Here is a 14,791-nt window from a genome sequence, read left to right as displayed (position 1 = left end):
ATGCAAGCATACCAAATAACCTGTCATTTGCTAACTAATTGCTGCTTTTAGAGTGGTACCAGTCTTGTTTCTTCAGCAATGTGTCTACTTAGCTGTGCTCTTGCTCCAAAAGGAGTCATGTTTCAGTCTCTGAAAGCCACACTGTCCTTGATTGTCTTTTAAATTTTTTTTCTATCCTTTGTTTGGGTTATTTCTCTTGGTTGGTATCAGGGAGATGCTGTGGTAGCTAAAGAGGCTGTTCCTCTTACCTGTTGTATCCCAGTTGCTGCATTGGTTATTTATGAGGATATGACCTGACTTGCACCATAGGTGTTGACCCTGTCTTGTGCAAAGCCCTGCTGCCTCCAGGGATCCAAATAAAGGATCTTTTTAAGAATTAGATGCTACAAACCCTGTACTGTTGTCTGTAAAACCAGGGGCTTCAGTTTGGGCAGGACCCAGGCCCCCCATTGAGAGCAGTGGTACTGTACAAAGCCTTTGGCCCCTGGAATATCTGAGTTCCTCAGCTCCCTGCAGGATCAAGTCCGGATTGGGTTGAACAGGGCTCATAGACATGTTTCTCTCGGGAGAAGCACTCAGCTCGGCCACATACTTACCTGGTCAATATTTGCTTAGTTAAGAGTGGGACAGGGATGGAAATGTTCATCAGCCAGCGGTAAACTGGTTTCCTGAGCATCAACACCACTAGATTTGGGTTCAAAGGCACTGTGTGGGCAGAAACTGGCCTCTCAGCCCTCAGTGCCTCCTGGCTGTAAACCCATCCACCGTGTCCCAGGTCATGTTGGGGATGGCAGTAGCTATTTTAGGGCAGTTCTGGAGGTATTGGGTGAAGAAAAGATAGGAATTTGGGTGCTGGAAAAAAGTTCTAGAAAAGGAGTGTTATTTATATGCACAAGTTAAATGATACCCTGGATGCAACTGCTTTGTGGTTGGGGTTGTTTTAAAGTGTGGTTTGTTTGGCACTGAATAGCTATCAGAGAGGTGTTTTTAGCCACTGTGCTTTTAAAATCAACATGCTAAAGCCCCTTGGAGTTGTGAGAATATGTGCATATGCAGACTGGTGTTGGTTGAATTCAATTGTTACAAAACACACTCTTGGAAACCTCATCTGGGATGGTGTTAGCATATCCCTCACATTTTGCCAGTTTTCAGAAGTTGTCAGGTAGTACTGTGTGGGAAGTGTTAAAGGGATAGATCCTGAAATCCTAATTTGGGCTAAACTCCCACTGTTTTCAGTGGGTGGCTTGATGGCATTAAGGCCAAGTACCCCTCAGCTATTACAGATGACCTTTCTGTCTTTAAAAGTCAAGGAGACTGAGACTTGATGCCTCTGTCTTGTACTAGAGATCAAACTGCAGGATTGCAGCCCTTGGAGTTTGTACATGTGCTAAGATTTGTGAACAAGAAGTTGGTTAACCAAAAACATTTCCAGTAACTGTTCTTTAGATTCTCAGTAGTGCTGGTGAAATGCCAGAGATCTGGAAACAGAAATTAGCCGGTGATTTAGAGCAGTTCATGGAGAAGACAGTCATTCTGTAGGGCAAACACTGATGTTCTGAAAACTCTACTTTTCATAGATCCAGAATATATAACCCCATGTATTTTAAATTGAAACCTTTAAATTCTTCCAAAATACCAGCACAAATTTATTGAAATTGTTTGCTCAGATAACCGATTTTTATTTTTTTAGGAGAATGTTTCTACGAAGTGCATGCAACTTTTGTCAGTATATGGTTTTCCAGGAAAATTGAATTAAATGTATTTTAGAAGTCAAGAATCTGAAAGTAGGTACCTGAAGTTCCTGACTGTCACCAAGTGATTGAGATCATAAGTTGTTCTGGCTTTGTCTCTCTATGCAAGAAAGAAGGAAGATGTGTTTGTGTTGGCAACACTTAAGAAAAATCAAACAATATGTCAACAGTAAGAAAGGAAAAAGGCCCAAATCTCTTCAGAAAATGTTGCTGTGCAAACCTTGGCTGGCAGAATGTTTGCCCAGCTGAAGAGCTTCTTTCCTGCACCTCAGTGGAGCATCATCATTAAAGTGAAGCACACTCTGTATTGTTTTTCTTGCCCATTTCTCCGTAGGTGGTCACTGCGTATTTCATATTTCACTGCCTATTTTCATATTTCAAGCTCAGGAGGGCTCTTCTGTCCCATGACTGGGATTCCAGGGGGGAAGAAGGGTTTTCAAATCCTTCCATGCCCCCCTTTACCTCTGAATTCCCCATCAGGATTGTGTACACAGCTCTCTTTTTCTTTTCCTTTTTTTTCTCTTCCTGAGAATATGTTTATTGTGCTAACTGAAGTTGCTGAAGCACCTGGAAGGGATTCATCTCATGCTGTGTGCTCTCTAACTACCTGAATTGCCTTTCCTTTAAAGAGGTGGTTGACTGTCAGGAGGAGGACCAAGCAGAAGAAGTTGTTCTTTGGCTTTCTCCCCCTCTTGTGCCTCCAAGATCACAAATGAGGTCTGTGAGAACTGGGACAAGAGCTGGCGTCTCCCGAGTACTGGAACTGTACTCCACACACGAAAATTCATAATGAGGGTAACTGACCCCACCTCTTCTGCTGATTTTCTGCTCAGGGTTGTCACAACCATTTTTAATTTGTCTTCATCACTAAACTGGGGTCTTGGATACTGAGGAGTAAAAAAGTGCTTCAGACAAGTAGTTTGATGATGTGTATCTCTCTCCTTTAAAGCCTCCCTGTCAGTTTGTGTGGCTTGTAATTGCAGGTTGGCAGGAACCTCTCTGGATAGTCTAGTCCAATTCCCCACTTACTGTGGTGGCAGCTGAAACAGTCAGCTCAGTGCCATGTCCAGTGGGGATTTGAGCATGCCCAAGGATAGAAATTCCCATTATCTTCCGGAGCAACCTGTGGTTTTCTGAGTTCTGTGGTTTTGTGTTCATCTCCCCTCATTCCCACCCAGAAAAAAAAGTGTGGTTTTGTTGTGGGGTTTGTTCTTACATTTAAATGGAATTTCCTGTATTTCAGTTTGTGCCCACTGACTCTTGTCCTGTTGCTGGATACCACCAAGAGGAGCCTGGTTTCATCTTCTTTACACCTCCATCAGGTATTTATGCACATTTATAAGACCCCTCTGAACTTCTTCTTCTGCAGGCTGAAGAGTCCCAGCTCCTTCATCCTCTCCTTATACGCCAGATACTCCAGTCCCTTAATTATCTTCGTGGACTTTTGCTAGACTCTCAGCAGCATGTCCATGTCTCTGTTGTACTGGGCAGGGAAGGACTTGTCCCAGCACTCCAGATTTGTCTCACCAGCCCTGAGCAGAGGGGAAGGATCCCTTCCTTTGGCCTACTGGAAGTTGTTTTTCCTAATGCAGCCCATATGCTGTTGAACTTCTTTGCTACAAATGTGGTTTGGAGGCTCATGGTCAACTTGATGTCCACCAGGAATCTCCGGCCTTTCTCTGCTTTTCTACTTCCTTTCTGCCTGTTGGCTCCCAGTCTGTGCTCCTGAGCAGCAGGGCTTTGCATTTGCCTTTGTTGAACTGCAAAGATTGTTGTTGGCCCGTTTCTGCAGCCTGTGTACATCCCTCTGAGTGGCAGCATGCCTACCTGGTCTGTTAGCCACCACTTCCAATGCTGTATCATCTTCAAACTTCCTGAAAGTGAACTCTCTGCTGTCACCCATAATCTTTCCTTTATAAAGAATTTAGAGCCCTGGGTGAAGTGTTTAATGAATCAGATCTCTCAACAGTTCTAGAAAGTACATTGCTGTTCACTTGGGAAAGTCAGAGAGAGATGAGGCAGCTTCAGTAGCACTAGCATAACATTAAATGCTGTGCATTGTAGTAAAGGACTTCATTATTATTATTATTATTATTATTATTATTTAGGACTTTAATTCCTCGAATCTCTGATACTTCATGCAATACCAGCTCATGCCCTTTTGTAACACCATAGCAACCTGCTATAAATGTCACTGTAATGTGGCTTGTTGGCCAAAAGCTGGACAAGGAATGCTTTCTAGGGCAGGAAATCCATGGGGTCAGTAAAAAAAGTGCAGTAGAATGAGGGAAAAATCCTACTGTTATTTTATAGTATAGCAGGGCGATTTTTCTTTTTCTCTCCAAAACTGTGCCCTAGAGGAAACAGAAGCAGCAACCAAAATTCTCTCAGTGCTTTATCTATATCCCCCTCCCCCAAAACCTACATCCTAGGCACGGTCTAAACCTCTGGGCTAACAGATGGTGTTGAGGGGGGGAGGGAGGGGGAACAATTTGCATCTAAATAGCTGAGATAGAAAAGGGTCATGTCCCACAGACCAGCCCCACTCACCTGCTGTTTAAATCCCCCTGAGAAATAGGCAAACATGCTTAGATTTTCAACGTCTGCATCAGCTGTACTTACTCTCTGAAACTTTCTGCCCTAAAAAAGCTGCAATCCTCTGCATCTTCTATATGGATTCTGTTCTGCCCCCAAAAGGACGAACTTTTAAGGCTTTAGTTCTTTGAATGGATTTGACAGCTGTGTCACTTCTGTTCAGCCCTCCCATCAGAGTGACTGCTGCTGTTGGTTGGCGTAATTAGCACAAGCACTAATGATACAGAAAAGGTTCAGAGCAAATATTACCTCTTCTGTCAGCTTGCTACTCTCATGGCTGCCTGATTCCTCCTTCAGAGGTGCTCTTGCCATATGGTCCTGTGGACTCATGACGCAATATTCTGCGCTGGGTTTGTGTGTGTAGGTGGGATGGGCTTTGGCTCTAGTGACCACCAGGCTGCAGCTCAGTGGTGATCCTGATCCTGCAGGACTGTGGTATGGCATTAGATGGCTGTGCTTAATCTTGCAGGCATGCAAAGCCAAGTTGCTCTGGCTTCCTGACTGTGTCCTGTAAGAATTTCTCAGGTCTAAGACCTTGCTGCTTTGTAATGATTTTGTTTTGGAGTGTAAGGGTCATTTGCCCACCTCTGTTACACATTCATGGAGACTACTCTGGGTCTACCCCCCAGTCCTGGCAGCAAGAAGTACGCTTTTGTCTCTTCAGGCAGACTTTCTCAAAGTTTAAGGCTGTGGAAAGCCTGTAATAAGGAAAACCTCCCCAGTTCTTCATCATTGTGTACACATTCACCAACCGGAAACCATCCTACCTTATTTCCCAATGATATTTGGAGAGGCAAGAGGGCTTTGCAATGAAGTTTAGTCTTAGTACAAAACACTAAGATGAGCAAAACCTGGTTCTACCCATCAGTTCCTTGGACTTCTACACTGACATGCTAAAAATAAATAATGTGACAATAGTCCAGGTGGTTCAGGAACTTTATTACTTTTGTCTGTTGACAACATCTCTACTTCCCAAGAAGTAGAAGGCATTAAAAGGTTGAGTTTGGCAGACTAGAAGGCTCTGCAGGATAAGGAGTGGTGAAGATGATGTCTGGGGACCCACCACTGTCTTCTGTGTGTTGATCTGGTAGAGTAAAATGTCTGCAGTGGAGGATTTATATATCTGGAATTGCAAGACCTTGAATCTCTTCTTTCTTCAGCACAAGCCTGGAGGGAGTTGGTGAGGGTAACCTTTGCTAAGCTGCTGGGCCCTCCCTCCCACATGTGTCTGAGAAGGGGAAATGGCCTCAAGAAGTGTGTTCATTTTTCTTTTCTCATTTAATTCCCAAGTATATTTCAGTATTGGGTAGTAGTGGTTGATGTGCATTAGGGCAACATGGATCTGGGCAACAGCCTTGTTTACATGCCTCTGAGGAATAAGTTTATTTATTTTATAATTTAATATAGATTCCAGTTAATAAAAACAAGATCCGGTGTATGAATGCTTACAGAAATAACTGGGCAATGCACAATACCAAATTATATTAATTTAGAGCAGTCTGTGGTACTTTATAATGTTCCACAACTGTTTTTCTTTTTAGTACTTTGTCACTTGAGGATAACTATGTTTTATAAATGGTCATATCACATGATACATACTCACTGTCTGGGAGTAAACAAAATAAGTGAGTTAACTTGGGTGGTGCAAGTTATATACACACATGCACACATAAATGTGTGTGGATATACGTGTTTGTACATCCACACTCTCTTCTGTAGGACAGACCTCTGCCCTGCTCCTTCTGCCCCCTTCCCCAGGTCAGTGATGCAGGCGGGTGACTGGCTCTGGCAGCTCTGCTGCTGGTCTTTGCTGTGGATAAAATGCTTGTTGTGCAGCAGGGCCCCACAGACCATGTAAGGGCAAATCCAGAAATTAAAGATGCTATTGGAAATATTTATTTTTTCTGTTTTTTAAAAACAAGACAATGTAAATTGTGCAGCTGTAGCAGAGGTGCGTGTTACTTTTTGACAAAGGAAGCAAAAGGGGGAAATATGAGGAATTGGGTGCCCTTTGAGGTGAGGTTTGCAGGTAGTGTGATGAAGACTGGGGAAAATGGATTTCACAGAATCCTAGAACAGTTTGTGTTGGAAGGGACCCTAATGATCACCCAGTTTCAACCCCTTGCCATGGGGACTGCCCTCCACCTTGCCAGGTTGCTCAAAGCCTCATCCAACCTGGCCTTGAAGACTTCCAAGATCTGATATCCATAGCTTCTTGGGCAGGCTGTTTCTGTGCCTCACCACCCTCACAGGAAAGAATTTCTGCCTAGTATCTGATCTAAACCTGCCCTCTGTCTTATGGCCATTCCCCCTTGTCCTGTAACTCCATGCCCTGGTCCAAAGTCCCTCTCCAGCTCTATTGCAGCCCCTTTAGGTACTGGAAGGTGCTCTAAAATCTCTGTGGAGCCTTTCCTTCTCCAGGCTGAACAATCCCTGTTCTCTTAACCTGTCTGCATAGCAGAGGTGCTCTGGCCCGCTGAGCATCTTTCTGGTCTCTTGTAGTTTTGCTCCAGCAGGTCCATGTCCCTCTAACACCGAGGTCCCCAGAGCTGGATGCAGCACTCCATGTGGGGGTCTCACCAGAGTAGAGCTTAAGTAGAGAATCCCCTTCTTCACTGCTGGTCACAGTGGCCTGAGATGTAGGCTGCTTTTATTTTAGCAGGTTTCTTTCATTAAGTGACTTACCTAGTGGCTGACTGACATTGGAACATTTATTTCTGTATCTTCCCAAGCTCTCTAACTGGGAGGAGGAATTTGCTGTACAGAAAGGACCATTCTGGTAGTCTACAGTGTTACTTCAATCCTTCAATCACTTTCTCTGTATGGAACTGAAATACTAAAGAAAAAGATGTGCTAGATTGGAGCCATGCCTAAAGCAATTCTTGGCATAATGGGATTGTTTTACTGATTTCTAATTAAAATAGAATTCTAACTAGATTGTTTTGAGCATACATACAACTCTAGTTTGTTGTTGTTGGTCTAATTGCCTCCTAAATTAAAGATACCAATTTTCTAATCCACATTCTCCCTTGGGATACTGGCTTTAAAAGAGGGTGTGGAATGCTATGTAAATGATTTACAGGCATGAAAAATAGAAAGTGGTCTTTAAAGACATTAGCCAAAACCTAGGTGTTCCCCTTTACCTGTGATGTCTTGACAGAGAGACTGATTAATTTTTATTTTTTGGTATGTATTTATTTCTCTGTCCTGACAGGTCTTCTAAATGGATAGAAATGTAGTCTGAGAAAAATGCCAATAATCTCAGCCTTTGAGGAAAAAGCAGTTAATGAATCTTCAGGGAAATACCCAGAGTCCAGATGCTCTGTGGGGAAGAAAAGGTTGGGAGCCAGAGTACCAGGGGCTGGAGACAATACATCACCTCAGATCTAAGATGGAAGCTGTCTGCTGACAGCACAAGATATTAAAATGACAGAATTACGGGCTTATTTGCTTAAGACTACTTTTTTTGAGCCCATTTTAAAAAGTCATTATTTGGGATTTGACTACTTCTATTTAAGATATCCTGGTTAAATTTTGTCAGAAATAAAGCATTATATTTTTGCAGATTTTTAATTATTTTTACAAATTGAAACCCTTTGGGGAAATTTCACCTGTGTGGGATGTAAATTCAAACCATGCTGTAAGTTTAAAAAATATGTATTAGGCTCAAATCCAACTTCTATTTTTAAAGCTAAAAGGGACCTTACAAAGTAGAAGGCCACAAGTTTAGATGTCTGTTTTATAATATTTTAATAGATTAGCAGAGACTGACAAAACTTCTGCCAACGTAGAATATTTAAGCTCCTCAGATAAAACTAGATGTACATTGAAGAGTGTTCCCAGGAAAACAAAGCGTTATTTCCAGCCTGAAGAGATTTTTCTTAAAAATAAAAGCAGCCAAACATGCGTATGTTGGGAGGCTGTGAATCAGCACCTGCAAATACCAGCAGTACAAGAATAACCAGGAATGGAACAAAAAGTTGGATGGGGCCCTAAGCAACCTGATCTGCTGGGAGGAATTGGTGCGCATGTCAGAAGGGCTGGACTTAGTTGATTTTTAAGGGCTCTTCCAACCCAAGCCTTTTCTATGATTTTGTGAAAACGTGGGCCAAAAGAAACAACTGGAAAGAGTGGAAGAAGCAACCTCATACTTGCAAAGGAGACAGTTCACTTAAGCTCTTTTGTGGTCATGCTCTGTTGTGGATTGATTTAGAGGATCTCCTTTCCCACAGCAAATGTATTTTACTTCACTGAATCCCTCTGCAATGAGCATAAGAACAGGAAAGATGGAGTTAGTGCAGGTGTTGCCACAATATGAGTATGAATTGTTAGTAAAGAGGAAGGCAGCACTTGCCTTTGAGACAAGTGTAAACGGCGTAAAGTGAAGGGGGAAAAATTGGTTTGGGAAGTGCATCCCCATGCATTGCTCCTGGGTAAGCTCAGGGATCAATGGGATTTCTTGAGAGCTGTGCAATAGCTGTTTCCAAAACTGACTGTCCTGTTCATATCTTGAGTTTTTTAGCAAACAGAGCTGGTACTGTAGAGGTGAGAGGTGAAATTATGGTGTGCTAGTTACAGAATTTAAAGTATCCTTTTATACTCTCGCCTTGGATAGGAGAGAGGGAGTGTGGTCAGGTAACCTGAGGTGGGTGCTGGGTTTGTGTGGCCAAAACACCAAGAGAGCTTTGGGTTGTGGGTAGGTACCATATCTCTGACAGCCTGCTGCAAACATTCTTGACTCTTAATTGCTGAAATTAGGGGAGGATGATGAGAAAACTGCCCCTGGACTTGCTGTATGCTGTGCTCTTCTAATTCTTATGCTGGTGGCCTTAGGAGCACGTAGCTGTAGGACTTGAGCAAGGTGACTTAAAGCAGTGGGAGGGAATACTGTACTGAACAAAATGCCTTAACTCATACAGCTCCCTAGAGCATCTGTCTTTGGTTGTTGTCTTCATTTTGGAAATCGGTTGAGTTTTATCTACCACTTGGCAAAGGTACAACATTGTCTGTAGAGCTTCTTGTCTGCCCAGTAGTGACCATAAAAAGATTTTTAGCATTTTAACTACACAGAGGACAAACAACAACCTGACAAAACAGTCTTGAGATGAATAAAACATGCATACTGGCGATCCATCGTAATCCATCCATCAGTGAAATCCCAATTCTGCTGAATGTGCAGTTCATATTGTCCCTAATTGCATGATGTAGATGCTTGTCCACTGGGAATTGGATGGAAATTAGCAAGTCACTTGCTTCAGATGCTGACAGGGCTGTAAATGGGAGATCAGTCAGTCTCCTCTGGGTTGAGTTTTATGGCTGCAGTGGTGCTGCTTCTTGAGAAAGAATGAGTTTTAAATAGGTAGCAGTGAAGATCCATGTATCCTACTGAAAGCTGCTTAGGTCACTGTAGCAAGTACAGAGGGCAAGAAGATCTGTACCCCAGAAAAGTCTTGCTCAAAGATGTTGAGGAAAACCTTGCCTGCTATATCTAGCCTTGCAATTAACTCCTACTCCTAATTGCATAGTGCCTTAAAATGGGCCTGCCACTGTAATAACTGATGTTGTTATATTTTCTTTTGTTCAGTGGAGTAAAAATAGTTCACTTGGCTCATGGGCTTTATTTAACTGAGCGCTAATGCAGACTTGGTTTTAATATAATGCAGAAACAGCAGTTCCTTTGTGCCAGTCCTATAGAGCTTTCTTTTCTCTACTGGCATACAGTAAGTATGATTGGAATCTGAGTAAATGATGTGATAAAAGGCTTGATGGTGCTTCCTCAAAACAAACTGCTGCTCATTAAATTAAACGATGGTGATTCTTAATGGACTAGTTAGTGCTCTGCGGTGCATTTGGTACAAGTAAGGAAGTCTAGGGATGTGGGACCTTGCCATTATGGCTCCTCCTCTATGTTCTAGAATCATAAAGCAGGTAGAATAGGGAGTTTTGCTAGATAGCATATAATTATAAACACAGAGGTGATGTTCTTGCAGCAAAGACTACTGTGACAGTTTAATTAGGGGAGAAACTGTAAGCCACCTTAGGCTTTTTCATTTTGCCTTGTACGTGAACTGCTCATAAAGCATTTCATGTATTGCACTTGAATCATTGTTAACCTGAAGCAGATTTATGTGCAGTTCTCAAATTGATTGTCGTCACTGATATTAAATTAGCTCTTGCAGAGCTGGATATTTGATGGTGCTTGTCTCTAAATTCAGTTTGTCTACAAAAACCTCATATTTGATGCAGAGCTTATCCTGTCTTTGGAGAACTATTCATTATCCCCTCTTTTCTCAGCTTTGAAGAACCAAAACTTTTAACAAAGAAACATGAAACTGAACCAATCTTTGTGATTTTATTTAATTGAAATCTACTGCCAGTATGAAAATCCTGGCTAGTAATTAAGGGAATGTGACAGCTTTGCCAGTCATTACATAAATACTATGGAGCACTGGGCTTCCTACTGTCATTAGCTGCAATGAACACAATGGAGCTATAGACAGGAACAAGAATTACTCTGATGATAAATGTTTGCATTTCCAATTAGCACTGAACTGTTGTGGCATTTTCCCCTCAGTCTAATTGAGGGTCTTGGACTAACAATAATTGGGTTGTCTTCTTGCTCTTTACTTTCCCAGCGACAAAGGAGTTGAATGAGTTTTGCTCTTAAGAATATTGGTTACCTCCTTGCAGGTCTCTGTGTCTCAGTGTTTCTTCGCCTCAGAAAAAACTCAGCTTTTACAGGTTAATGTAAACTTTCATCTATTTATGTACTGTGGCTTTTTGCTAACCACTGCATTGCAGTGTCCTCTGTGTCTATGGGATGTTGTTGACTTGATCTGACAATGTTCTCATTTTCTTATATATTTCTTACCCCCACCCCCATTGCTAAATGACAGATTTCTGGATTTAAAAAGGTGCAGTTTTTGAAAATGCTGACATGTATTTAAAGTGTGAATACATTGTACTGGGAATTATTCCACATTAGGAGATAGCAGGGCTTAATTCTGAGGCCTGTGTTCTATGTACATCTTCCTGCACTGGAAACTTTTGAATGGAATAATGATTAATGATTTGGCTGCTCTCAGTTGGTGTTACTGCTAATGTGTAGTTAGGACTCTGAGCCAAGTAACTTAGGCAAGAGTAGTGGGGGTGGGTTTTACTGTGTGCATTAATATATTCTCTTTATGCTGCATCTAGTTATTTCCTCTGGAGTACAGATTTCCTCCAGGAAACCTGCTTATATGAGCTTTGGATATGCTTTAACATAAGAGGCCTTTATTTTTGCCACCCTGCTTAGCAAGCTCTGACTCCAGCGCCTACATTGACTTGTGTGGTTGAAGCCCTGCCCTCCCGTGAGCAAAAGCGGAATGGGAGCCAAGGCTGCTCTGTGCTGTGCTGGAAAAGGGAGCCTGTCCTGACATCTGCAACAGCGAACTTGCTTGTTCAGGCATGTAGCTGGGGGAGGGGAGGCAGCTCTTCTGGAGGATGATTTGTGGGCTGAGAACTTTTAAAAATGATAGTCTTGGTTCTTTCTGTTGCAGCTTGGATTTTTTTTTTTTTCTCCTTGAATATGGATGCAATTTATTTCTCTTGGGCTGTTTAAAAGCGTTGTTTGGAGTGGGTAAATGCTCAGTCAAAATGAGGAGGCTGCTGCCCAGGGATGGGATCAGGCAGAGCTGATCTCTACAGTTCTCCAAGCTGGAGTACTGGAGTGCAAGTAAGGAGAGTTCATCACGTGTTCCAGGTACGTGGGCATAGCTGGCATTGATTGTGAAGTGGTTATTGTTTGACACAGCCATTTATTTGTGCAACAGCTGAAGCCAAATCTAAACACGGCATTTTAAGCTGGCATTGCCTCTCTGTGGTTTTGGATTCAAGCCTCATGTGGTGAAAAGGGCTTGACCTGCCTCAGCGCTTCTAAAACCCTCAGTGTGTCTGGGTTACTGTCACAGTGGTCATGCATGGGCCCACACCATGGAAGCTGGTGAGCATTGGGCCTTGATTCTTTCAAACAAAGCAGAAAGAAGCTTCCTTAACTTGAATGAAAGGAGAACTCTGTTGCTAGGAATCAAGTGGTTATAATTAGTCTGTTCTTCTTTAGAAGCGTATCTGTGCAGTAGGATGGGTTAGCATGGATATCTGCCCTGGGAGAGATTTTACAGCTCTCCTGCCCGCTGCAGTCAGGTCCACATCCTTCTGCAAAATCTGGGCTAGGGAATCCCACCTTCCATTTAGCCCAAACTGCTGGGGTTGAATTAAAGGCTTTTTTTTGTTAAAAAGGACCATCCAGACGTTTGGCTTTTAAAATTCCAAGCCATGGAATTGTCCAGCTTTTCCTGTTGAGTTGTAAGTGGTCAGTCATCCTTTATGTCTGGCACTATGGAAATAATGCTGACAGTGGAGCAAGACTGCAACTGGTAGTTGGCCATCTGCCATGAGAGTGTCTCCCTTCCCCCTCCTCACACCCACCCACCCACTCATGCTGTAGCAATGGATGCATTCTCTTCTATGTGTATACTGATGTTGAGAGATTATTCTTTCATTTAATTTAGCAATTTCATCTGCATCTTTAGGTGTTGGCAGCACCTGCAGGGATCTAAGAGGTAAGTTCTAAAAAGACATCAGCAAACACTGCTGTTTTGTAATTATTTATTTGAACTTTATGCAAACCTGTTGTTTAGTCTCTTGGGGTTTTTTGTTGTTTGTTTGTTGTTATTTTTGTTTTGTTTTTGTTGTAGTTTACATGTAAATGCAGGGTCTGGGCTGGTGCTTTGCTGTTCCTTGGCTTTTTTGGTTTAACTGGCACATGTACACAGAGCTCAGATGTGCAGTGAGTGGTTGGGGAGACAGCTCCATGCTAGGGTTTCTGAGGGTTTTTTTAATCACCTCTAAATGCAGTGATCGGTCTTTCCTCCCTCGGAGTATGTGTGTTGCAGCTGCCTTTTTTGTGTCAGCATGTGTTCCAGGTCCCATCTGCTGTTGGGTGGAGGAAGAAGACACCTCTTGCCTCTTTTTCAGGTGGAAGGCGTGGGGTGCCTTTCCTTCAGCGTGAGACTGGTGTTTGAGACTTAGTCCCACGTAAAGTAATAAAAAACGAATGACTGTCTTTTCATCCTGGGTGGAAACTGAGCTGGTAAACTCTGATGTTACTTTTTCTGCTGGGATTTGCATGGAAGCGTGACACACAGGGAGGGAATCTGCTACTTGCAATGTGTTTGAACAGAGCAGGGCACAGCCTGTGCTCTTTCTCACCAGGGCAGTGTGAGGGGGAAGGAGGAGATTTTAACTGTGTGTGTGCGCACAAGTGATTTCTAGCCACGGGATGGAAGGATGGAGGGATACTGGTGCAGAGGTAAAACACTTGTTCTGATCAGGATCAATTCAATTAAAGGTTAAGACTCTCTCTTTTTTTTTTTCTTTTTTTTTTTTCTTTTTTTTTTTTTTGTGGGCAATACACCTTTTCCTCACCCTGCCAACAACAGAATAATAGTGTCTTGGAAAAATGTGAGAGTTCCTTCTGATAGTAGGCAGAGAGGAAAGAGCAGTTGCTGAGCATCTTCCTCGTCCCTGTCTTGTTTAATATCGTTTATTCATCTGTAAGTTGTAGTGAGTAACTTAAAGCTACTCTCTTGCCAGACTGCATGAATTATAGATGTCTCTTTTATGAGTTTTCATGTTGACTCCTGCAATTAGTATGCATTGGACGTAGTTATCTGTATGGCATCTACTGTAGCGTAGGTTTCAGCCTTTCTGACTTTTTAATTGCTTTCTGTTTTAGCAATCAGTCATCTGTCTGTCTTGCTAAGGAATGCAAAAAGAACACAAGCAGCTTGATAGAAACTTAGAGTTCAGTGTGGAGCAGCAGGTTTGAAATGATGTGCTTAAGTTAAGTGGAAGGAAAAATGACATACTGAGAGGGTCTTTGTTCTCTCTTTTTTCTGCTTGTGTGTGTGCTACAGTAGGGTCAGAATGTCCCACCTACTTTTGGGTCCCACTCTGTGAGGCGAATGTCTCAGGAGGCTGTGCCTGTCCTACAGTTTATGCCTGTCGTTTGGACATAAACTTCATTATTTCCAAGGCATGTAGATGTGGCACTTGAGAGTGTGATTTAGTGGTTAACACAGTGGTGCTGAGTTAATGCTCAGACTTGATGATCTTAGTGTCTTTTTCAACCTTAATGTTTCCCTGATTATCTTTTGTGTTATATCTTCTTAACAAAGATCAGCAGACCTGCATGGATCTTTGCATGTGTGAATGTACTCCGAGCTCTTGGATGCCACTCTTGGCACCTGTGGGTGCTGTCTTGTGTTCAGTACTTCTGCTTGTTCTATCTTCTGTCTTTTTCCTGTCTGCATAAGTGTTTTGTAGGAGAGTTTGTCAGGTTTGCTGTTGGACTCTGTTGAGTCTGGGGCAATGATATGTAGCTAATGGGCAGCAAAAGTTGA

General features: G+C 42.5%; 1 protein-coding gene across 4 annotated transcripts in view; it reads left to right on the top strand.

Annotated features, from left to right (window-relative positions):
- Positions 1-14,791, top strand: part of PAK1 (p21 (RAC1) activated kinase 1) — a 76,145-nt gene that overhangs the window by 23,689 nt on the left and 37,665 nt on the right. The window contains exons 1-2 of one of the 4 annotated variants that reach the window (XM_053970907.1): positions 3,053-3,073; positions 12,920-12,949. The exons of 2 other annotated variants lie outside the window; for them this stretch is intronic. The gene's annotated coding sequence lies outside the window, so the exon portion shown is untranslated. Of the gene's footprint in view, positions 1-2,994; positions 3,074-12,919; positions 12,950-14,791 lie in introns of those variants that run through there. One more of the 4 variants, XM_053970905.1, reaches the window with a different exon arrangement.

This window comes from Vidua macroura, chromosome 2 (genome assembly GCF_024509145.1).
Source record: "Vidua macroura isolate BioBank_ID:100142 chromosome 2, ASM2450914v1, whole genome shotgun sequence".
In the NCBI taxonomy this organism is placed as follows: Eukaryota; Metazoa; Chordata; class Aves; order Passeriformes; family Viduidae; genus Vidua; species Vidua macroura.
This window is presented reverse-complemented; position numbering and strand designations above follow the sequence as displayed.